We start from the raw sequence: 25,891 nt of genomic DNA, 5'->3' as shown, positions 1-25,891 counted from the left end.
TTGCTGAGTACTTTTGTACTCATGTTTGCTTAATAAATGTTGTAGAGGATACCCACGAGCCAACAGGTGTGTTCTATCTAGACCTCGATGATGACGAGTAGCTAGTATCCCAGCTATGACCTAGCCCCTTTCAGAAGGGATTTGTAGATAGTCAGGCTTTATGCCTTTTCCTTTCAACTGTCTGTACTCAGACATCTTTTATGCTTCCGCTTGGTTTGTATGACTCTGCTTGTATGACTTGAGTGTCGGGTCGTGTGACACCTACCTGTATGAACATATTATGCAAGACTATTCCGAGTCTTTTGAATAAATGTTGTGTTGTTGTATGATTATGTTGTGATGCCATTGTTGTATCTATTCATCTCGAGTATGTGATGCGTACGTGTGATGCACTGTGATATGAATGGGATTCGACATCTAGTTGTATGCCCTTAGTAGCTCTCTATACAGAGAAATGCTCCTTTGTGCTTCCAACGAGCCTTGGTAGTTCGCTACTGCTCCGGACAGATTGGTTGACTGGCAAGTATCCTTCTTAGCTGTTGTGTCTATCCCCACGGGGAAATGTCACGCGGTGTAATGGAGTCCTTGTAGCTTGCTACGACTCGTCTACACTCGCTGATGACCGACACCTGCTTTGCTGGGTTATGTATGTCTGTCTTTGTACACTTGAGCCACTTGATTTTATAACTAGTTATGTCAACCCGTGTTCTATGACATTGGAATGCTAGCGACCCAAATGCATACGTGAATCAAAAGGCGCAAACGGTCCCGGCTAAGGTAAGGTGGCAGCCATGGGGTTAACCGTGCGTGAGACCGCAAAGGGATGCGATGTGTTAAAGGCTGGATTCCTATGGCTTAGGATCGGTGTCCCGACAGCGTTGGTATCAGAGACTGACTGACTGTAGGATTACCAAGCCAAACTGGTCAAAGTTGAGTCTAGAAATGCTTTAGTTATGTATAAGGGAATTGTTTGTGGAAGGAACGTAAGTTTCTCGCTTCTCTTCTCAAGTCATTCTATTCTGGTCATCCTCGTCTTTTCTACGGGGATTAAGAACTAGGTTACCTATCTATCTCTTAAGATCGCGTGTTACTAATCAGTAGATTGTAGGAAAATGGTTTGAGAGTTAATCCGAGTTTCTTTTGTTCCAAGGAAAATAAAATAAGTTTTGATGACCATGGAATTGAACTTGATAGTTGAGTGGTTATTCTATACTAGCCATTATGCTGCCCAATTTTATCTCCAGAGCTCTAATGCCTTTTGCATTACTCTCTATTTCAGATGCATGGCCGTCCTTCTTGTCAGGTGGTTCGTCTGACTAGGTGCATTGACGTGCCGGGTCACACGGCCATGCTTGTCAGAATGATGTCAGTAGCCGGTTACCGCGGGTACCAAGAGTATACAGTGGAGGAGCAGTACCGGGATTTCAACCAGAGTTAGTACCTATTCACTGTTAGGGTATTCCCAGATTACCCTGGAGCCGAGGAGCCGATCCATTGGTCTTATGGATTGGGGGTTACTATTGACATGGCGGTACAAGATGCTGCCTATTCAATGTTGACCATCATGAGAGCCAGACATGCACTGCTGCAGAATTTAGAGTTTTGTTATGTTCCCGCCTCTGAGCTAGGAGAAGAAGGATACCTCGGTGGGGTCTACTTTGATTACTCTTTGGAGGATCCACTGCTGGAGTCTACCACTGAGATGTTAGAGAATAGAGACATAGATGCTCGTGCCCTTCGGATGGAGCTCTATGCTACTCGTGCGTGTTTGTGGACAGCTTTGACACAGCTAGCACGTGTAGTTCAGACATGGTATGGAGATATGGAGATGTTGAGCCCCGTTAGGACTCATCTTCCACCTCATGTTGACTGGCCTTCTATAGGAGGTGTCACCCCTCTTCGGGGACCTCTACTACCACTAGTCAGGGGACCAAGGCCACACCCGTGTCCTTACGGTTCACAGGGGTCCCAGGCTCGAGTATTTTCTGATCCGCAGGTTCTGCTCCCAGGCCATGGAGGCAACCCTTATGAGATGTTTTATGCGGATGCTTGAACCCGTGAGTGGAAGAGTAGTATTGTAGTAGTTGTATTTCCACAGTCCTGTGTGTCTTGTGGAGTATGACTATGTTATGAGATGAGTTCCGGAGGCATAGATAAATAATGTATAGGAAGCTTGGAAAGCCTCTGATGGGTAGTATCATCTTTTCAGTAGTTTGCCCTTCAGGTTGAGGTTGTACTGAACTATGTAATGGTGTGTATGAACCATGGTGTGTATATAGGACTTTGCTTGTTACCATGTTGTTCGGATGTTCATTTCAGCATTACATGTGTTCTGTGCATTCTTAATCCCTAGTTGGTATTGATGTTGATCTAGTTTAAGATGTGAGTTTATTTGCTAGGATGGTGTTTACCAGGCAGAACCGTGCTCCTAGCCATGAGCAGGGAGAAGGTAGTCAGGCAGCACAGGAGGAACTGCCTCACCCGCCTTCTCTGGCAGAGGTTATGCTCGAGGCAGAAAGAAACAAGCGAGAGACCAACCGTCTTCTAGAACGTATTGAGCAAAATACAGCTCGTCAGCCGCGAAATGATGCATTGTCCCTTAATGACTTTGTGAAGCTGAATCCCCCGAAGTTCCATCACTCCGTCGATCCTCTCGACGCTGATGACTGGTTGTGCAGTATATCGCGCAAGATACGCTCTGCCAATGTTTCTGAGGCTGATAAGGTGACCTTTGCTGCGTATTTCCTGGAAGGCCCCGCCAATCTGTGGTGGGAGAATTTTGAAGCTATGCGTCCTGCCGGACCAGCAGCCACATGGGCAGATTTCAGTGCAGCCTTCCGTTTGCACCACATTCCAGAGGGATTCATGGACCGTAAGAGAGAGGAATTATGTGCCTTCACCCAGGGAAAGTTGACCGTGGATGCTTGTAGCCGCTAGTTCGGTAATCTTGATCGCTACGCAACTGAAGAGGTGTCAACTGACGCTAAGAAGCAAGCAAGATTCTGCAAGGGTCTGAGCCCCGAACTTGATCGTGACATGTGCCTTCATGAATGTACAAGTTTCCAAGCTCTTGTCAACAAGGCGATCAGTGCCGAGATTGGTCATACCGACTAAGAAGCCACAAAGAATCAGTCTCGCGGTTTGGGCTCCTCATCCGGTTCCGCGTTTCCGAAACGCAGGTTGTGGGTCCCGAATAGCTCCCTGCCGCCAAGATATACCCCGAGGCCATCCTATGTGGCGCCTCAGGCAAACTAGACCAATCCCCCAGGAAAGACCTATGGTGGTCGAGCTAGCAATGCTGCACCACGTGCCAATCAGGTGACCTGTTACAAGTGTGGAGGACCAGGACACTATTCACGAGAGTGTCCTCAGAATATAGCTACCAAGCAACCTGGGAAGTCTGTTGGGCAAGGCAAGTCGGGCAAAGCATACTATGTGAAGCCAAGTCCTGCGCAGAGCATCCCAACGTCATTTTGGGTTCACTCCTTGTCAATCATCACCCAGTGTTTGTTCTTTTTGACACTGGGTTATCTCATTCCTTCATTTCCGAAAGTTATGCACTGTTGCATAACATGTCCTTTTGTGATATGCCAATCCCATTAATTGTCCAAACCCCAGGTAGTACATGGCAAACTTCTAGGATAAGTTATGACAATGAAATCCTAGTAGAGAGGCTAGTTTTTCTCGAATCATTGATAGCCCTAAAATCCTCAGATATCAATATCATCTTGGCTATGGAATGAAGTCAGCTCATTATGCCAAGATTGATACCCATTCTAGGAATGTTCAGATTACCCATCCCTCGAGTGAGATAGTTAATGTCTCAACTCGAGTTGCCAAATGCCAACTATATTCCCTGAATGCTAGTCCTCTTCCACAACTTGAAGACATTCCGGTAGTCCGTGACTTTCCGGATGTTTTCCAAAAGAACTGCCAGGAATTCCACATGACCGAGATGTAGAGTTTGTGATAGATCTTGTTCCATGAACTGTTCCAATAACCAGAAGACCCTATAAGATGGCACCCTTAGAGCTAGCCGAACTTAAGAAACAACTAGATGAGGCCCTGAATAAAGTTTTCATTCGTCCTAGCTCTTATCCTTGGGCTTGTCCCGTCCTCTTCGTTAAGAAGGATGGAACGGATCGGATGGTTGTAGATTATCAACCAGTTAACCTGGTCACCATAAAGAACAAGTATCCGCTCCCCGGGATCAATGATATGTATGATCAGCTCGATGGATCCTTGGTCTTCTCCAAAATTGATTTGACGTTGGGTTACCATCCAATCAAGATCAAGAACGGGGACATTCCAAAAACGGCTTTTGTCACTCGTTATGGCCAATACGAGTACACTGTCATGTCCTTCGGCTTAACCAATGCCCTACCTACCTTCTCTTTCTTGATGAATTCAATCTTCATGGAGTATTTGGATAAATTCGTTGTGGTATACCGCGATGATATTCTCATCTACTCAAGAACGAACAAGAACATGCTGAGCATCTAAGGCTGGTCTTGATGAAACTTCGAGAGCATCGCCTTTATGCCAAGTTTTCAAAATGTGAATTTTGGTTACCAGAAGTGACATATCTAGGCCACGTAATCTCTGGTAAGGGTATTGCCGTCAATCTCGAGAGAGTTCAAGCCGTCCTTGATTGGAATCAACATGAATCGGTTAAGAAAGTTAGGAGTTTTCTTGGACTAGCGAGCTATTGTCGCCGCTTTGTCGAGAATTTCTCCAAGGTTGCAAAGCCTCTAACTGAAATCCTCAAGAAATATAAAAAGTTCGAGTGGACACCACAGTGTGAGCATAGCTTTCAGGAACTGAAAAGATGCGTGACTTCCGCACCTGTGTTCGTACCACCAGATTTTTCTAAGGACTTTGTTATCTATTGCGACGCCTCGCAACAAGTATTAGGTTGCATTCTCATGCAGGATGGTCATGTGATTGCATACGCATCTAGACAGTTGCATCCACATGAGGATAATTATCCCACACATGATCTTGAGCTTGCAGCTGTAGTCCATGCACTGAAAACCTCGCGACATTACCTTCTTGGTAATCGTTTCGAAATATCACTGATCACCAAAGTCTAAAATATATCTTCACCCAGCTGGACTAGAATCTCAGGCAAATACGGTGGTGTGAGTTGATCTCAGATTACGACTTCGGAATAACTTACACCCCGGGGAAGGCCAATGTCATGGCTGATCCACTAAGTCGTAAGTCTTATTGTAACAATCTGATGCTACAACGAGGTCAACCACGTCTCTATGAGGAATTTTGGAAGTTAAACCTCCACATTGTTCCTCAAGGATTCCTTTTGAACCTGGTGGCAAAACCTACTCTTAGGGATCAAATCATAGCTGGCCAAAAGCGTGATAAGGGTATATCACGGATCAAGGAGAATATTATTAGCGGAAACACTAAGGAATTCTCCACGAATGATCAAGATGTTGTGTTTTTCTAGAACCGTCTAGTGGTTCCTAAGAATCCACATCTAAGGCAGTTGATCCTTAAGGATGCTCGTGATTCTCCTCTCACCATTCATCCTGGTAGTACTAAGATGTATCACGACCTACGCCAGAGGTTTTGGTGGACTAGGACGAAGAGAGAAATTGCTGAGTTCGTTGCTAACTGTGACGTTTGTCGTCGAGTTAAGGCAGAACATCGAAGGCCTGCTGGCACCCTTCAACCTTTAGCTATTCCTGAATGGAAATGGGATAAAGTTAGTATGGATTTCATCACTGGATTTCCCAGTACCAAGAAAGGAAATAATGCTATCTTTGTGGTTATTGACTGTCTTTCCAAAGTAGGTCATTTTCTTCTAGTTAGTGAGAGTATAACAGCTACCCAGCTAGCAGAGTTATATATCTCTCGAATAGTGTCTCTTCCTGGTGTCCCTTTGGAGATTAACTCAGATCGTGGAAGTATTTTTACTTCTGCTTTCTGGGAAACTTTTCAGAATGCCATGGGGACTCACCTATCTTTTAGCACTGCTTTCCATCCTCAACCAAGTGGTCAAATAGAAAGAGTCAATAAAATCCTAGAGGATATGCTTCGAGCTTGTGTTATATAGTTCGGAATGAATTGGGAGAAGTGCCTTCCATTCGCCGAATTTGCTTATAACAATAGTTATCAATCAAGATTGGGCAAAGCCCCTTTTGAAGTTCTCTATGGACGAAGATGTCAAACACCCCTTAATTGGTCAAAAACCGGAGAGAGGCAACTCTTTTGTCCGGATATGATCCAGGAAGCACAAGAGCAAGTTCACATTATTCGTGAAAAGTTGAAATCAGCCTAGTCTCGTCAAAAGAGCCAATATGATCGTCATCATAAGGCTGTGACCTTTGAAGTTGACGAGAAGGCTTACCTTCAGGTTACACATTTGAAGGGTACCCGTCGCTTCGGTATCAAAGGAAAATCGGCTCCTCGTTACATTGGTCCTTTTCGCATTCTTGCCAAACGAGGAGAAGTTGCCTACCAGTTGGAACTTCCTCCGCATATTTCCAAGGTTCATGATGTTTTCCACGTCTCGCAACTCAGGCGTTGCTTCTCGGATCCTATCCGTGAAGTGGACCACGAAACGCTTGATCTCAAGATAACCTTTCATGCCAAGAATACCCTGTTTGTATTCTTGATCAAGCTGAGCGTACCACCCGACGTCGAAACCTCAAGTTTCATAAAGTTCAATTGTCAAATCATTCTGAAAAAGAGGCAACATGGGAAAGAGAGGATAGTCTCCGACTTGAGTATCCCGCGATATTCCCAACGACTTCCAAATCTCGGGACGAGATTCTTTTGAGTGGGGGTGAGTTGCCACATCCCTAGTTTCTATTTGAAGTCTAGCATGATTGTGCTCATGTTTAATATTGCATTTGAAAGTGAAAATGGAAATCAAAGAGAAAAACCCTAGCAATTCCATATTCAACCCAATTCAAAATTGTGATAAATCAATGAACTCAAAATGGACTTCATAAAAGTCCATCATTTTTGATAAATATTGGAAACAATAATTCAGGGGTGGATTTCTTTTCGAAAATACTTTTGGCATTTTCTTTAAAACACAAAAGCACTAAATCAACCATATATGTGATTTCAAATATTTCAGAATTTCATAAAATGTTGAATTCTTTATTTGGGTTTGGAAATATTCCAAATAACACCCCAACATTATTTTCACTATTTTAGAAATAGTTTGGAGCCAAAAATAAAATCAAACAAATGTGAGAAAGGTTAAAACAGAAATCAGAAAAGAAAGAAAATGGTAAAGAGTTATCTAACGCTTACCTTGGCCCAACCCAGATCACCTCTGTCGTCTTCCCCGCGCTAGTCGGCAGCAGGAGGTAGCCACCGCTCTCTCCGGCGCGGCCACGCACCTTATTGCCTGTCTGGCCTCCCCGTCAGGCTGGACGTGAAGGGATAAGCTACCCTGAACCATTCTAGCTCTCTCCCTCTCCTCATTCGCCCTCCTGCTCCCCTCTCTCTCTACCGCCATTAGAGTCGAGCTTGAGCTCAAGCTCTCCGTCGTCTCTGGCCTCTGCAAGCCTCGCCGAGCACGCCGTTCTCTCTGCCTCGTCCAGCACGTTGTCCCCGCCAAACGAAGCGAGCTCTCGAGCCCTGCATCCCCCCGACGCCGTCGTCTTCCTCCTCGGATCACCAGAGCTCGCCGTCGTCATTCTCCCTCTCCAGGCCATCCCCGAGCCCGCTCTCAACATCTCTGCAACCCCTGTGAGCTCAGGATGGTATCCCCCCTATTTTCCCCATCCATCCCGTGCACTAGCGCGTGATTCCACTGGAGCCCGATGAGATCCGCCGCGGGAGCTCGTTGCTGATGATGTTCCGATGATGGGTTGGACCATCTGAGACCACCATCATCTTCAGTGCGTCGTGTAGATGCTGTAGGAACCAATCCCCGGCCCTATTGCCCTCTGTTTTGATGATCTTGATGTTTCCCGAGCTCCGACAGCCGCCAAGCTCGTCGACATCGTCATCTCTGGCCGTTTCAACCCCCGAGACTAGCAAAAATGGACGCACGGACGAGTGGCCGTTTTCCAGTGCCATCCGCCGCTCATTTGGTCGCCAAAGGAGCATTTCCGATGCCTTCTGCCATCCGTGGAGCCATCGGCGGCTCAACGCCGATGGGTTTGACCCCAGCGTCGGTGGGTTGACTCCCGTGAGCCTATGACAGGTGGGGCCACCCCCTGGCTAATTAAGTTTAAGTTAATAAAAATAATTAGTTAATTAAAACCTTAATCAGTCACTGACATGTGGGCCAGTCTCTGTTAACTAGCTAATTAACTTAAAGTCTAATTAAAATCTAGGCAGAGCCACTGACGAGTGGGTCCCACTGGTCAGGTTTGACTTTCAACGGCCAGATTGACCTGCAAATGTCATGTTGATGCTGTAATTACTATTTCTGTTTTATAATAATTCCAGAATAAGTGCAAATTTTTGGAAATTCTTAGAAAATTAAATATAACTCGAAATTTCACAAATAATATATGCAAATTGATGAGAAAAATTCAATGAACACAATGGTGCTATTTTCACGCATGACAAACAAAGTTATGAAACAGCATCAGGTCAAATAAATTAAAGGAATTTAATAAATGTACAATTTTGAATAGTATTTGAATTTGAATTCAAATCAGCATCACCCCAAAGGTTTGATATCTACAATAGCTCATGCTACATTTCATTTCATGCCATGATCATGCATCATATTGTTGCATATGAATGTTATTGATTGTCGTTATTATTTCGGTAGGTTTTGCCCTTTCAAATACGTCCGAATATCCGACTGACGGACTTAATCCCTCTGTTGAACAACAAGGCAAGCACCCTTTTGATCATCCCGATATAATCCCATGTTCATGCTCCTGCTCCCACTTGTTGCATTAGGACAAAATATTTCAAATTCTTTACTTCGGTAGTTGAACCTATTCCTTTGCATGACCTGTATTGTCACAGTAAATAGCCAAACCTTGCAACCTAGCATACCTGGTAGTTGCTTGAGCCATGATGTGTCTTATTCTGCTATGCTTGCTATGCTTAGAGTTGTGTCAGGTCTGGTTCATCTGGGTGATGAACAAGAATCGATGAATATGTTCTAGTTACAAAGAATAAGTGTGGAACCTGATTTGGTAAAGGTAGTGATGAAAGGCTATGTAGGAGTACATGGCGGGTTGTTTCATTGGAACCGTCCTTAGGAACTGAGTTTCGTGTATGTAATCCAAGACTAGTAACTACCACATGCTGGGCCCTGAAATATGACCCCGCTCGACTTATTAATTGCCTAGTACTCGGTCCAAGAGTTGCAAGTAGTTTCTCGTGTTTACAGTTATGCTGGAGGTCGTGCATAGTGCTGACCATAGAGGTGGGCTATGATGCGGTAGGCAGTGGCACGGTGTACCAAGTGGCACCAAGATGGTGGGCTTGGGAACCCTGCGCACATCGTTTGGGGCCGTGGCGGAAACCTCGGCCGGACTTCCGTGCGGGTTCACTCTCAAATAGGCGATAAACCTGGAATAGGTATTAGCGTCGTTAACGGTCATGGCCGACTCCCTCGCTGGGCTTCCGCTTGAAGGTTGCCGAGGTGCATGACGTGCACATAACGATAAGTGGTGAGAGCATGTGTGAAGAAGTACACCCCTGCAGGGTTATGATCTATTCGAATAGCTGCGTCCCCGGATATGGTGTACTTGGAGACATATGTTGTTCATAGATAACTTTAATGGCTACTCATAAAAGTATCAAGATAAGTGTGAGTATCATGTATGTCATTTCCGTAGGGAGACGAAAAGGAATCCATGATAGTGTATTGTTGTGGTGGTAGTGGAGTCGTGTACGACTTATCAAAGTTGGTAAAACTATTTAAAATTATAGTTTAGTCTAGCCAAGAGTCAAAGTTGGCTTGCTGCATGAAACCCCACAACCCCCTTTATTGATACATGTGCATGAGTAGATAGATCTGTTCTAAAGTCTTGCTGAGTACTTTCTTATTCATGTTTGCTTAATAAATGTTGTCGAGGATACCCATGAGCCAACAGGTGGGTTCTATCTAGACCTCGATGATGACGAGTAGCTGGTGTCCCAGCTATGACCTGGACCCTTTCAGATGGGATCTGTAGATAGTCAGGCTGTATGCCTTTTCCTTTCAAGGCGTGAGCTGGCGCTGTCTCTCACTCGCTACCTCTAACAGGGATGATAGCGTTATGGGAGTAGCTGGCCATGAGGAGAGGGGAGCTGGGCCACCTTGGCTACGCTGCTGGGCTGCTACACGCACATGGACCGTGCTGGGTTGCTGCTCTACTGGGCCATGAGGCACAGGCTGCGGCTGCGGCTGGCTCTACTACTCCAGAGGAAAGAACACCGCGTAGACTATAAATAAAATAGCAGCACCCAAATAAAATATCTAGAGGAGTTTTCGAAAGAATAGAGAGAAAGGAAAATAGTTTGGCACTGAGGAAAATGAGCTATATTTAATAAAAATGTCTTGGGAATTTTTAGAGCAAACAAAATAAATCACATATTGAATATGGGAATCTGTTTTAGCAAAAGTCACAAAAGAAAAACTCAACACATGGACAAGGTTATTTATAACAATCACCCACATAATATTTGACAAATATGGAACATTTTAATAATTTGATTAGAGAAAATAACAAAAAACAAATCATAAACATTGGAATTAAGAGCAGGTTTTTGGCAAGATTTGCAAAAGGCGTTTGGAGAGCATCCACACACACACTCACTAGTAGGCACACACCACACACATACGCTTACACTCTACATCTCACTTCAAACAAGGCATGATACAACTTATGAAATAAGGAAATGGTGCCACGATGCAAATGACATGAAGCAAAACATTTCTATGCAAACCACATGATGTCATTCATTGAAGGTTCACACATGGGGTATATTTCAAAGAGGCAAAGGAATACACTTGGGTCGTTAAAACTCTATCACACTACCAGAGGATCTCGACCCGAGATCTAGGATTGAAAGAACTCCGGATACTCAAAACGAAGAAGGTCCTCGCATTCCCAAGAGGTATCTTTATAGGAATGGTGTGACCATTTAACTTTGAGGACTTTGATAGACATGTTGCAAGTCTTGCGCTTGGTATCTTTTTGCAAGTCTTGCACTTGGTCTCTTATCGGAATAGCAACTGGATGCTTATGATAGTAAAGGTCTGGCATGAGATCAATGCCTTGGAAATCAACTGTGCGCTCGGTAGTCTTAAAAAAATCGGGAGTTAAGAGACGTGAAACGCATCATGCACGTTGGAGAAATTGGATGGAAGCTTGATAAGCAAGGTCACTCTTTTGGCAACGGTCTTGAAAGGACCGACAAAGCGGTGGTGCAAGCTTTCCTTTGATGCCAAAGCGTTGAGTGCTCTTCATGGGAGACACTCTGAGGTAGACAATAACATTGATCATAAAAATCATGTCACGGTGCTTGCTATCATAATAGCTCTTCTAACCGGATTAAGCAGCTTTGAGACTATCCCAAATGACACATCACATATCTTCTGATTTAGTGATAATGTCATTCCCAAGAATTTGACGCTCACCAGTCTGTGACCAATTGAGTGGGGTACAACACTTCCTGCCGTAGAGCATCTCAAAAGGGGACTTTCCTGAACTTGCTTGATAAATGTTGTTTCATGAGAACTCGGCAAATGGGAGGCAGTCTTCCCACTTCATGCCAAAAGAAATCACACAAGGTCTCAACATATCCTCAAGGATTTGATTGACTCTCTCCACTTGACCACTAGTATGAGGGTGCAAGGCAGTACTGAAACGGACCTTGGTGCCCATCGTATTTTGAAAGGAATCCCAAAACTTGGACTGAAATATGCTCCCATGACCCGAAGAAATGAGCATAGCAACATCGTCCAAAGAAACTATACTTGAAGGGTACAACTCTCCTAGCTGAGCTGCCAAGATTGGTTCTTTGACAGGGAGGAAATGAGCAACTTTAGTCAACTTGTCGATGAACACAAAGATGGCATCATTGCCCCTCTTGGACTTAGAAACCCGGTTACAAAATACATCTCCATATGATCAAATTTCCACTCGGGTATATGCAAAGGATGAAGAAGACCTGCTGGACATTGATGTTCCACCTTCACTCTATGACACACATCACACTCGTTCATGAACTGACCAATCTCATGTTTCATGCGAGTCCACCAGAAGGTTTGCTGAAGATCCTCATTCATCTTAGAGCTGCCTGGATGTATCGAGAGAATAGAATTGTGGGCTTCATCTATGATAACTTTCTTGAGCTCTCCTTTCGTAACCACAAGGCAATCCTCGAAGAACAAAGTATCATTGTCATCTACACGGAAGCACTTATACTTTGGAATGCTCTTTGTGAAGCCTATCTTCACTTTATTCACCATAACATCAAGAATTTGAGCTTGGCGGACTTGGTCTTCCAAGGTATGAGGAATCTGAAGGTTGACAAGAAATCCCTGAGGAACTAGTTGAAGGTTGAGCTTCGTGAAAGATTCACATATATGAGGCTGAAATGGCTTGAGGATGAGACTCTTGCAGTAAGCCTTTCTGTTCAAAGCATCTGCAATCACATTTGCTTTGCCAAGAGTATAATCAATGCTTGGATTGTAGTCTTAGATCATCTCCACCCAAGTAGTTTGATGAAGATTGAGATTCGGTTGAGTGAAGATGTATTTCAAACTCTTGTCATCGGTGTAGACTTCCACCTGTCTTCCCAACAAGAGGTGTCTCCAAGTCATCAAAGCATGGACAAGTGCCGCCAACTCAAAATCGTGAGTGTGGTAGCTTTTCTCACTTGGCTTCAACTGCCTAGAGGTATAAGCTACCACTTTCTTATCTTGCACCAGAACACCACCAAGACCTTGGAAAGATGCATCATAGAACACTTGGAATGGCTTGGAATCATCAGGAGGAGTTAGAACCGGAGCAGAGGTGAGCTTCTACTTGAGTGTATTGAAGGCCAATTCGCACTCTGGAGTGCAAACATATTTTACGCTCTTCTAAAGAAGGTTGGATAGAAGCTTAGCAATCTTGGAGAAGTTCTCAAAGAACCATCAGTAATAGCTTGCAAGCCCAAGAAATCTTTGAAGCTGCTTCACATTCTGAGGAGGCTCCCACTGAACAATGGCTTGAACCTTTTCTGGATCTAACTTGATGCCCTCGGGAGAGATGATGTGCCCAAGGTACACCACATAATTGAGACAAAACTAACATTTTGGGAACTTAGCATACAATTTATGCTCTCTTAGCTTATCAAGCATAAGTTGGAGATGTTCTGCATATTCTTCCTCAGTCTTAGAGAAGACTAGAATGTCATCAAGATACACCAAGACGAACTCATTCTTGAAGGGAGAGAAGACATAATTCATCACATGAGAGAAAGTCGGAGGAGAATTGGCGAGACCAAAAGATATCACTGTCTACTCATAAGAAGCAATGGTTGTCATGAAAGCAGTCTTGGGACTATCTTCTTCACGAATGCAAATCTGATGATAGCTCATCCGAAGATCAAGTTTAGTGAAAATCTTGGCCCCTTTCAATTGCTCAAAATTTTTATTGAAGTTGGGAAGTGGATACTTGTTTCTGGTTGTCTTTTTATTCAATGGACGGTAATGGACATAAAGTCAGTTCGTGCAATCTTTCTTCTTCAAAAAAAGAACACCACAACCCCAAGGAGAAGAACTTGGTTTGATCAGGCCCAAACTTTCTTGTTCATTTAGTTGTCTTTTGAACTCTTTCATCTCTTCGGGCCAAGATTATAAGGATGCTTGCAAGTCGGCTCAGTTCCACGCTCGAGTTCAATCACATAGCTACTGGCTGGCGAGGACGCATTCGTGGCAATTCTTTGGGAAACACATCTTTGTACTCACACACAACATGCACTTGATAAATTGCTGAAATTGCAGCCTTCTCATTCAGATAGAATAGACAAATCTTGTCATCACGAGCAGCGAAAATGACCGCGTCTTCAGAAGGATGAGTCAATTTGACTTCTTTGGCTTCACAAGCAATGAAGGCCTTGTTCATTGCTAGGAAATCCATGACAAGAATAATATAAATATCGGAATTGCCAAGAAAAATTGGAGAGGCTAGAAAGGAATAACTTCCCATGTTGACACAGACACTCGGAACCACCATATGAGAACTCAATCGCATACCCGGAGATACCACACCAAAATGATTTTCCAGAGCTTCCTAAGGTAAATCATGCTTATTCACAAATGGCTTAGACATGAAATAATGCGATGCACCAGAATCAAATAAAACTCTTATAGGAATAGAATTAACCAAGATATTACACGTAATCACATCTAAGGAGTCTTCTGCTTCAGCTGCAGTGATCATGTTAACTCTTGCGGTCTTGGTAATATGCTTCACCATAGCATTGCGAGGGGGCTGATTCGAGGAGGAGGCGGAAGACGCTGCTGGTCGGTACACTTGTTGGAGTAGTGGCCCTTCTAACCACACTTATGACAAGTCACCCCTGATACGGATGAAAGTGAGTTGGAGGAGCTCCTGACTTAGGCGGCCGAGACTTCTGCTGGAAAGTTGGGTTCGGTGTGTGGGAAGATCCACGACCACCACACTGCTTGAACTGCTGAGGCTGAAGAGGCGGAGGAGGAACCCAGAACTTCTGCTTATTTGGGACAATCTGAGCTGAGGACGAAGAGCCATTGGAGTACCTTAAGCACTTCCTTGAATTCTTGACCCTGATCAAACTTGACTCGCATAAAGAGCTAAGTTATAGAACTGATCAAACTCAGGAGGGCCGTGTAGAGCAAGAGAAATCTGCAAATCTTATTTGAGACCACCTCGAAACTGATAGATCTTGCTCTTCTCATCTAGAACATCCTGCTTGGCATAGCGTCAAGGTTCTAGAATTTAATGTTGTAATTATAAACAGATGAGTTTCCCTAATCCACACACCTGAACTTCTCACGCATGCCCTCACCAAAGCATGCTGGAATATGATGGGTTCCGAAATCACAGGAGAAGTCATCCCAACTGATCAGACGGACACCTCTGCAATCCTTGAGCTCCTTCCACCACTCGGCTTCCTGACACTTTAGCTCGAAAGTAGCAAATCTCACATAGTCCTCAGTCTGACATTGTTGTACTCAAAATGCTTACTCATGTCACATAGCCGATCATCTGCATCAAACGCCTGTTCATAACAAGTGAAGGACTTTAGCTGATTTGCCAGGAATTGATTGAGAGATGCAAACTGCTGTTGGTTGTTGAAATTCCCTAGCTGAACCTAGTTTTGCTCTTGCATAATCTGAAGTAGCATCCAAGTATTTGCATCGGTTGCAACCATCAAAACTTGCCACGCTTCCTGAGGAGGAGGAGGGTCTGGTGGTCAGCCTACTCTCCATCACGGTTTGGATTGTGGCGAGTTGCTCGAGCCATCTGGGAGACGAACAACAACATTAGACCACAGATAAAGGATGAAGCTGATAAGCTGAATCAAAGGCTTGAAATATTGCAACATAAAGTCTTAGCAATTTGCTTTCAGACTAGAATTAGTAAGAATGCTTCCACAAAATTAGTGTCAACAACATATGATTCGGAAGCCGGTGCAATTGTCAAGTTTGAGCTAGAATTGTTCGGAATAAATGTATATTCCAACATACATCCGTTGAAAGAATTTCCTAGGTGAATAATGGAATTCCCACCTGAGAACTCCCAAAACATTTAATTATGCAATCGGGTCCACAAATACAAGGAGAAACACGTCAGAAAACTCCCAAAACATGAAGTGACAAGCTAGTAGTAGTGGTCCATGCTCCAATGTAACACATCCTTCAACACATAACCACAGTCTCAGAAACCCATCTAACTCGAACCTTCGTAATCACAATGATACAAAGTATGGCATTACATCCGAACTCTCTCCACCTGTACTAGGGATACCGGACTCCTCTCGCCACCACTAGTATTGAAGAAATTTGGAACATCTGCCGTCCTAAGATATTAAGAAATCTGAATGATAATGATGTGCTCTAGTATCCCATGGAGCACAACTACCCGGAAGAAATCAACTCAAGTAGGCGGCACCAAGACAGAACTATGTCACATCAGTATCATATAGATTCCAATATATTTGCGCGATCCTCAAAAAATTTGAGAGAGAAGAGGAGTAGAATTAAAATTCCTATGTCGTGAACATCACCAGAGTAGGGAAGAGGAGTAAAAGTAATTCTACTCTCCGATATAACTAAGACTCAAAATAGTTTTTCACTAGACTCGACTCGGCCATGTTCTATCAATCAAAGGATCCTATGGTTGTATGGCTATGATTACCAACTTGTAACATCCAAGATGCGGCACTGTTCATATTTGGGAACAACGTCTTAATATGGCTAGAGACGCATCTTAGCGTTTCGCAAGTACAGAAACCATCGCAATTCATACATGAAGAGATGAGTATATGCAATGGCTTACACTTTCCACAAGTTAAGTTACAAGCCACATAACATTATTTCAATCATCCATAAAACAGGGTCCGTCTACAGACAAGATAAACTACAAAATTCAATGACTCTGTCTCGCTAGCCCAAGAGACGACCAAGGTCCTCTAATCATCGGGGTACGTCACGTACATACGGCCACAACCATCATCGAACTCCCACTGAAGCTGCATAGTATCAAATGCCTCTTGATCTACGATACCTAGAACTATGGTGTTGTAGTAATCTATGAGACACGGGGACTCAGCAATCTTGCAACCATGATAGCGGAACTAATCAAGTTATTGGGTGCGGAAGGGTAGTTGACGTTGTAGCAACACTAAGCATATATGATGGATAACTTACGAGAACACAATGTAAAGTGAGTGGTCTATGCATGACGGTCGTGAACTACATATTGATCACGAAGTGATCCGGAATACCTACTTACATCAGCCATAACCCCACCGTGTCCTCAGTCAGAGAAGGAGCTCACGAAAGAGATAGTCACGGTTATGCACATATTTGGCATATTTTAGTTAAGTTTACTTAAAGTTTTAGAGAATAGGATGTTAAAAAAAGTTTCCAAGTTGCCACATAACCGCTGGCATGACTTTCCGAACGATATTAACCCTCCAGGGGTGCTCCAACTATTCCATCACAAACTACCACAAGCTGCATAGGAAGCCTCGACCACAGAATACCAATGATATACTCGGATTCCTTAGTGAAAAACCTCAACCTTCAGATAGCCCAAAGTATCCCTGAAATCCGGACGCACAAGACGCTTCGAGAAGGTAAAGACAAATCTAGCAAGACCGCCCAACGTGTAGACGAACCCGATAGGACCTATGTATCTCGTTCTGAGGACACAACGGATGAGCTACGGTTACTACACCAAAACACTGAGTTGCCTCGGGGAGCGTCAATAAGCTTCTCTGGGTTGGACCAACACTCATGAGGAACACTGCCCCAGGGATTCATTAATTATCCTCGGGGTAGCTATTCCCTATGCTTTTTATTGTTAAGTTGTTAGCCATATTGAGTACCAAGGTTGTGTCTTGCCAGGCATGTCCTAAACCAAAATGAGTCATCAAGGGGGTCCCATAACAACCCCAAGCATGTTTGGAGTGCTCAATATGGAACTTAACACCGGTAGTCGAAACCAAGGCGACAAAAGCGGAACAAAACACCCAGCTAAAGGCCACGTCTTCCGCCTTTTACCAAGTTTATAGGTACATTAAATTAAATAGTAGTAATAAGATGATATTCAAAATCCCAAGTTAACACATGGATCAACTTGAACCTGTAACTAGCAATGCTATAAGATGGTTGAGCAAGCGCTATCTTAGCCAATCAATGGTTGCTAGGTTGTGGAGGGGTTAGAGGATTTCATGGCAATGTTTGGAGGCTTAATATTTAGGTGGTCGGCAGCAATAAAAAGTGATGGGAGTGAGTCATCTAAGTACAACAAAATTAGAGATGATATCAAGGTCACAATCATCCTGCCTGTTGGTTCTTCTGACAAGTACAACTCTTGCTCTTCAGGAACATACTCAATGTGATCCTACACTCGTTCTCAGCTCCAGATGCAAGACTAAGAAAATACATATCCAATGAACAGATAACAAGGTATGATACTTCAAACAACATGATGCATGAGTGTGGGTATGAAGGGAGCATGGCAATATTAATTAGTCATCTTACTCATGCATTTATTAAGGCATTTAGCATTCTGAACAAAATCTCAAATCTATTTAATTGGACATACATGAACATGGAATAAATGGGTGCATCATGATAAAACGGTGCAAAAACATATAAGGATCATCGCAAATTGAGATACGAATATCTCAGAATTCACAAAACAAGTTACCAAAGGCCAGATAGACTATACAACATTTGATAGGGAGCTATGTACATTTTCTTGGTAGTCCAAGTATGCATATGGATTGGGAACGAAATTCCAGGTGGAATAGACCTAAAGATCATGCAAAACAAAGAAGCAAAACTCTCACACGACACAAAACAAAACAACAACCAATGTATGCACAAACAACAATATACCACTTTGATCATGTGAAAACTAGTAGCTACAGCCACTCAACAAGTTCAACCAAGACATGAATATGAAGCTATAAAAGTTCACAATAAAACATAACTAACACTAACATGGATAGGTATATAAAACAATTGCAATCGAGCTCTCAACATGGGAAGAAATATTACATATTAGGACTTGTTGACATCAATAAAACTATACTCTACAGCAGGTTTCATGGCATGAAATTTCACAGGATTATAGAGGGAAACAACTAATACAAAAAACTATCACTAAGCATGAGTTGAAACTGCATATACTCCATGGTAGCATCCCCTAAACATGGCATGAAAATGACAACAGTTTCTCAGACTTAGTCAAATTTCACCAAGAAAATTTACGGAAATTTATAACATAATAGCATATTTGACAGGAAGAAACTCTAAGATGCAAATCCTATTTGGCAAGGTGGTGGCACCATTTGACAAAGGGCAATGAGCACTACAAATCATGACACTCGACCAACCACAAAGGAACAACATTTTCATGGGAATCATCAAGACAACATAGCAACAAAATAACCATATTCTATACTTTGAAATATTTGAGCATGTGAAACAACAATATTTTCTTAGCATGTTTACAACAATAAACCCACTAAACCACAAGCTTATCATGGCAAAGAAAAATACATGGGCCTAGTACCCTAAAAACTCTACCACATTCATGTTGACAAGTTTACGAAATGGTGCAAGGATTAATTCATGCCAAAATAACAAATGGGCATCTTATCGCAAAATAACATATCTACAAAGTTGCTCAAAATACAAAACTAATCGTACCACTGCATTCCTAGTATTTTTTACCCCAAAATAATATATCACACTCCTATGTTACTGTAGAGAAAGACAACGCAAAACATATCACAAAATTACCAAACTAGTTATAAGTCACAACTTGCCAAATATGGCAGCTACCAAATCTGGCCATGTCCAGATTTGACATTTTCCTTAAATTGAAAGGAATCTAAAATGAATTTACACACACACACAAAATTTCACAAAAAACATAAGGGAGGGTCCCACTGGCATAGACTCCAGGTCCCCCGTGGGGATAACAATTGGGGCTAGGGCCCATTATCACTTCCCAGCACAAGCACACCTTTAGCAGAAAAATAAAAGGGGCACTAGGGACACGAACTCGGGTCGCCCCGGTTGGAGAAGCAGGGCGTAGCCACTTGGATAAGACACATGGGCTCGAAAAAGGAGAGCTCGACACCTCTTTACCTTGCCCGGTCGCTCGCAACTGACGAACTGAACAACAAATGCCCAGAACAACCCTCCACAGATCGTGGTCGACGACGACACTGTATCATGCATGCTTGCAGTGCAGATGTGGTGCGTGTGCATGTGCTTGAGAACGAACTCGCGTACGTCTAGGAGGTGCGACTGCAGGGGAGCTCGGGCATGAGCGTTGCTCTGCTCGGGTCTCAATGAGGCACAGCGAGGCGATGCAAGTTGGGGCGCAGCAACGTCTATGACGATGAGCCGAACCGGAGAGGAACGGTGGGGACTAAATACTCTCCTTGTTTACTAGGGACGAGGAGGGTTGTGGGGACCCCAGCTTGTAAGTCGAGATCGCCGAATGTACGTGCTTAGTGATCTCAAAGATCAATGCTTACCGGACAAACAAAAATCGAATAACAAGAGTCCTACATCCATACATGTCGTCTGATACAAATAATGACCATTACAGTCATGTCTTATATAGATAGGGCCATGAAGGCCAACACACCAAACTCAACTAATAGCGGAAATCTTTGTTGAAAGCGTGAACCCATGCCATCAACCTTAACACATAGGCATTCTGACTGGGAAGCGTCCTAGCTCGCACGAACGTCACTAAGGTACTCTTCATCATCTCTTGTTCTCTCTTACCTGGTCAATGGAATAACCAGTGGCAAGCCAATGAGTACTTTGAATGTACTCGCAAGCAACCCATGATGCGGAAGAAGGCAATAATGAAGGATGACATAACACTAGTATGCTATTTTTTGCGGAAAACATCTTTTCCCCAATGCAATAACATGATCAAATTCTTGGGCAACATGCATCACAATGCATAGAGGTAACCCAGTGAACATCTTATAGATATGAATATCAACTGAGGGTCAAACATCCCATGTTCACCCAGCATGCCAAGTCACCTAACTTAGCTCGAGCATCATGCTTTCCCCCTGTCACTGTCTTTTCCTCATATTCCCCCATACACAGACACAAACAAACTTGGTTTATGTGAAAACGACTGGATGTAGTTTAAGCAGCACCACCCAATTGTCCTTGACCGTGGACACGGCTATTCGGATAGTTTTACACTTTGTATAGGTTGCGCGTTGTGCCCACAAGACTCGCGGTACTTCCCTGTCATCCATGACTCGTGATATATAACATACCCGAGGTAAGCACCCAAACAATGCCTTTCCCATGGCGATACTAAACAAAGAGTCCACTCGTTGGTGCCATCCCTATCATCCATGAGGGGAACGCAATGGTGTGCCCGCAACCTGTAAAAATAGCATGGTCGCCTTGCCTCACACGACCCAGTCACGAGAGTGACCACGCCACTCCCACCACTAGTAATGTCGGCTCACTGCTAGTATCGACCAAGGTAATCAACAAAGCCCGTCCCATAAGGGGTATCGTGGTCACACATGTAAGTTTTGGACGGTCGACAAATCTTAAATCTAATCCCATTTCCAAAAACACAGACACAAAACCTTTCTTGGTACACCACTTATTTCTCAAGTGGTCATCCATCTCAGCACCATGACCCTCTAGCATTAGTGGCACCCGATGGGGGTTTTGCAAAGCCTTTGTAACACACCCTTCATCATCACCATGCATATTCCAACCCCTTCCTGCGTAGCAACTACTAGCAACTAACTACAACCCACATGCACAACCCTCGTAGATGGTAGGGTTATGCCCAAAAGCAGGTTTCAACAAGGTGTTCTTCGGGGACAACCCAACAAGGGGGTCTCCGATCCAACAGGAATATATGCATAAGTAAGGCATCATATGACATGCAAGTAAAAGTTTCTTCGGCATGGTCAAAGTGTTGCTTGTCTTGTTTAGCAAAGTCTTTGACCTCTTCTCATGCTTCTTGTCTATCTCCGAGTACTCCGTTTATTTGGCCAACTATCGTCGAAAACAACAATTATAACCACACAACAAGCAAAAACACAAATTGCTCTATAAAAAGTAATTTTATTACTCTTGGACATATCTGGTCATAAGAAAAATGACTAAAGTTGTTCTATGGGATTTGAATGGTGGAAATAGTCCGCTAAATGACCAGAGATTTTTGAATGGTGGAAATAGTCCGCTAAATGAGTGGAGGCACTCATTTAATAGGGCATGATTTTAGAAATACTTAGGAAGTGCTCTCATTGGATTTGGAGTTGGTGTGAATTTCCTATGGATTTCCTAACATGGAATCAATGGAAATAAGGGGCTTTTTAAATGGGGCAAAAGAAATAATGCATATAAAAATGTTGACTAAGGCTAGAAAAATAGTGCATGATATTAGAAGTCTCTCGAAATTGGAATCACTCCAGTTGGATTTGATTTGAGCTCTCTAGGAGTTTTGCAAGGTGTGGTTTGAAATATTCAAATTAGGATTTGAATATTAATACTACAGTATAGTTTCTTGAAAATGTGTGCAATGCAATTATCTGGATATCATATGATTTTAGGAAGCCATATAACTTTGAAAAAACATTTTTGGAGCAAGGATGAATTTACCATGGATTTTACAAGTTTCTGGAAAAAACAAAAATGGGGAAAGGGGCTTTATCCAGAAAGTTAAGTTGCGCTCTAGGCTCAAGACAGAGCTTGGGACGGCCCAGTGGCTCCGGCCACACACGAAGCCGGCCACAACGAAAGCGCCTTCATGAAGTACGCTTTCGCTGATCAAAAGCGACACCCCAGAGACCGCTTCCACTTACCAGCTGGGCATGAACCCTGGGTCACTTACATGCGGGCCCCGCTGGCTCCTTTCTCTCTCTCTCCCTCTGCACCCTTCTTCTACCTCGCGCCAGGGGCTAAGAGGCGTCGGGCGTTGTGACTCCTGGTCACTCAGCCGCACCTAGGGATGGCCGAGGGGGGCGCAGGGACACCTGGAGGGAGCATGTAACACCGTGTGTTAAGCTTTCCTGACTAATTAACTTATTTAAAAAATTAGGACCAATTAATTTTTTTTGTGAGTGCTTATGATGCTTGAAGTGACTCTTGTTTGCTTGTTTGCTTGTATGCTTGTGTTTGATTGTCAATAATCCCTATTACTTTCCAGACTCACCTCCTTAACTCAAAACTCCTGCCTAAAGATCATACCATGTGTTTAGGACCAGAAACTATTTTTACGAAATATTATTTTCACCAAAAGGCATTTCTTTGAAGTAAGCTTTCAAAACCCGTGAGATGGGATTTGTACTACAAGTCCTCAAATTAGGGAATTTATTTTGCACCAATTATTTTATTTAAAACCCATTATCAAAATTACTTCTCAAAACCAGAATATTATTATTTTAAAACTTATTTTTCTATTTAATTAAAATGCCTTCCTGTGAGGCCAGAAATGGTCTCTTATGAAGGAAACTTATTTTTATTGCTTTCAAAATATATGAGAAAATCTAGGGAAACATAGTGGTCATATATATATGGGTTTCAACACATGGTCATGTTCAAAATATTGGAAAAACCCCTTTAAAACCCTTCCTGCCTATTTCAAGCTTTTGGAATATTTCTATAAGAAATATTCTCAATAAATTCCTGTAAAATTGTAGCATGTCACATATGGTATATGTGATGATCTTGCCAAGTTTCCTCTCAATCCAAGTTGATTTGACTCCCCTGATTATTCTAAAACCCTATTTGTCCATATCCAAATTTGAGCAACTATGCATTGTCAAGTATATCCAATTATGCTCAAATTTAGTAGAATTGTTCTCATACTCCTATAATGCATCCACACCAAGTGGTGTGATACGTCCATTTTGCATCATGCTTTTGTGTTGATATTTATCTCTTTATGGGATGTTATTACAATTCACGGTACAATACTTATGCCTTTTCTCTCTTATTTTATAAGGTTTACATGAAGAGGGAGAATGCCGGCAGCTGGAATTCTGGTCTGAAAAAGGAGCAAGTTTGAGATGCCTATTCTGCGCAACTCCAAAAGCCGTGAAAATCAACGAGGAATTATTTTGGAATTTATAAAAATACTGGACGGAAGAAGTACTAGAGGGGAGCCACCAGGAGGCCAAAAGCCTGCCACGTGCGGCCTACCCCCCTGGCCGCGCATGGGTGGCTTGTGGGCCCCATGTTTCCCCTCCGGCTCCCATATTTTGCTATAAGGAGGGTTTCATTCCAGAAAAAAGCGAAGCAGGCTTTCGGGAGGAGTCGCCGCCACCACGAGGCGGAACTTGAGCAGAACCAATCTAGAGCTCCGGCAGAGTCGTCTTGCCGGGGAAACTACCCTCCTGGAGGGGGAAATCGTCACCATCGTCATCACCAACACTCCTCTCATTGGAGGGGACTCATCACCATCAACATCTTCAGCAGCACCGTATCACCTCCAAACCCTAGTTCATCTCTTATAACCAATCTCCGTCTCGCGACTCCGATTGGTACTTGTAAGGTTGCTAGTAGTGTTAATTACTCTTTGTAGTTGATGCTAGTTGGATTACTCGGTGGAAGATTATATGTTCAGATCCTTGATGCTATTCAATACCTCTCTGGTCATGAACATAATTATGCCTTGTCTGTAGCCACATTTGTTCCTGAGGACATGGGATAAGTCTTGCTATAAGTAGTCATGTGAATTTGGTATTCGTTCGATATTTTGATGCGTTGTATGTTGTCTCTCCTCTAGTGGTGTTATGTGACCGTCGATTACATAACACTTCACCATTATTTGGGCCTAGAAGAAGGCATTGGGAAGTAAGAAGTAGATGATGAGTTGCTTGAGTGACAGAAGCTTAAACCATAGTTTATGCGTTGCTTCGTAAGGGGCTGATTTGGATCCACTAGTTTAACGCTATGGTTAGACTTTGTCTTAATTCTTCTTTCGTAGTTGCATATGCTTGCGAGAGGGGTTAATCATAAGTGGGAGGTTTGTCCAAGTAACGGAAGCACCCAAGCACCGGTCCACCCACATATCAAACTATCAAAGTAGTGAACGCGAATCATATGAACATGATGAAAACTAGCTTGACAGAAATTCCCATGTGTCCTTGGGAGCACTTTACCTCCTATAAGAGTTTGTCCAGGCTTGTCCCTTGCTACGAAAGGGATTGGGCCATCTTGCTGCACCTTTTTACTATTGTTACTTGCTACTTGCTACGAATCATCTTACCACACAACTATCTGTTACCGATAATTTCAGTGCTTGTAGAGCATACCTTGCTGAAAACCACTTGTCAGTTCCTTCTGCTCCTCGTTGGGTTCGACACTCTTACTTATCGAAAGGACTACGATAGATCCCCTACATTTCTGGGTCATCAAGACTCTATTCTGGCGTCGTTGTCGGGGAGAGAAGCGCCTTTGCTAAGTGGAATTTGGTAAGGAAACATTTATTCAGGAGCTTGTTCGGGGTATCTTCACTTCGAACAGAAGCACAAGGAGTTGCTCCTAACTGGAATATAGTGTGCTGAAATTTATTGTCACTTGTCACTATGGAAACTAATCCTTTGAGGAGATTGTTCGGGGTATCTTCACCTCGAACGCCAGCACAAGGAGTTGCTCCTCAACCTGTTGCACCTACTGAAAATATTTGTTATGAAATTCCTTCGGGTATGCTAGAGAAACTGTTGGATAATCCTTTTACACGAGATGGAACATCACATCCCAACTTGCATCTAATCTATGTAGATGAAGTTTGTGGTTTATTTAAGCATGCAGGTTTGCCCGAGGATGAGGTCAAGAAGAAGATCTTTCCCTTATCTCTGGGGGATAAAGCATTGACATGGTATAGGCTTTGTGATGATACTCGAACATGGAACTACAACCGATTGAAATTGGAATTTCATCAAAAAGTCTGGCCTTGTGATAGAGAAAGTATCGCTTAAGCTTGGGGGAGGCTTAAATCAATGTTATATTCATGCCCCAACCATGAGCTCTCGAGAGAAATTATTATTCAGAACTTTTATGCTCGGCTTTCTCATGATAATCGCACCATGCTTGACACTTCTGGTACCGGTTCTTTTATGAAGAGAGATATTGGCTTCAAATGGAATTTATGGGAAAGAATTAAATGCAATTGTGAACATTGGGATTTTGATGAAGGTAAGGAGTCAGGTATGAATCTTAAGTTCG

Source organism: Hordeum vulgare, chromosome 2H (genome assembly GCF_904849725.1).
Source record: "Hordeum vulgare subsp. vulgare chromosome 2H, MorexV3_pseudomolecules_assembly, whole genome shotgun sequence".
Taxonomy (NCBI): Eukaryota; Viridiplantae; Streptophyta; class Magnoliopsida; order Poales; family Poaceae; genus Hordeum; species Hordeum vulgare.
This window is presented reverse-complemented; position numbering follows the sequence as displayed.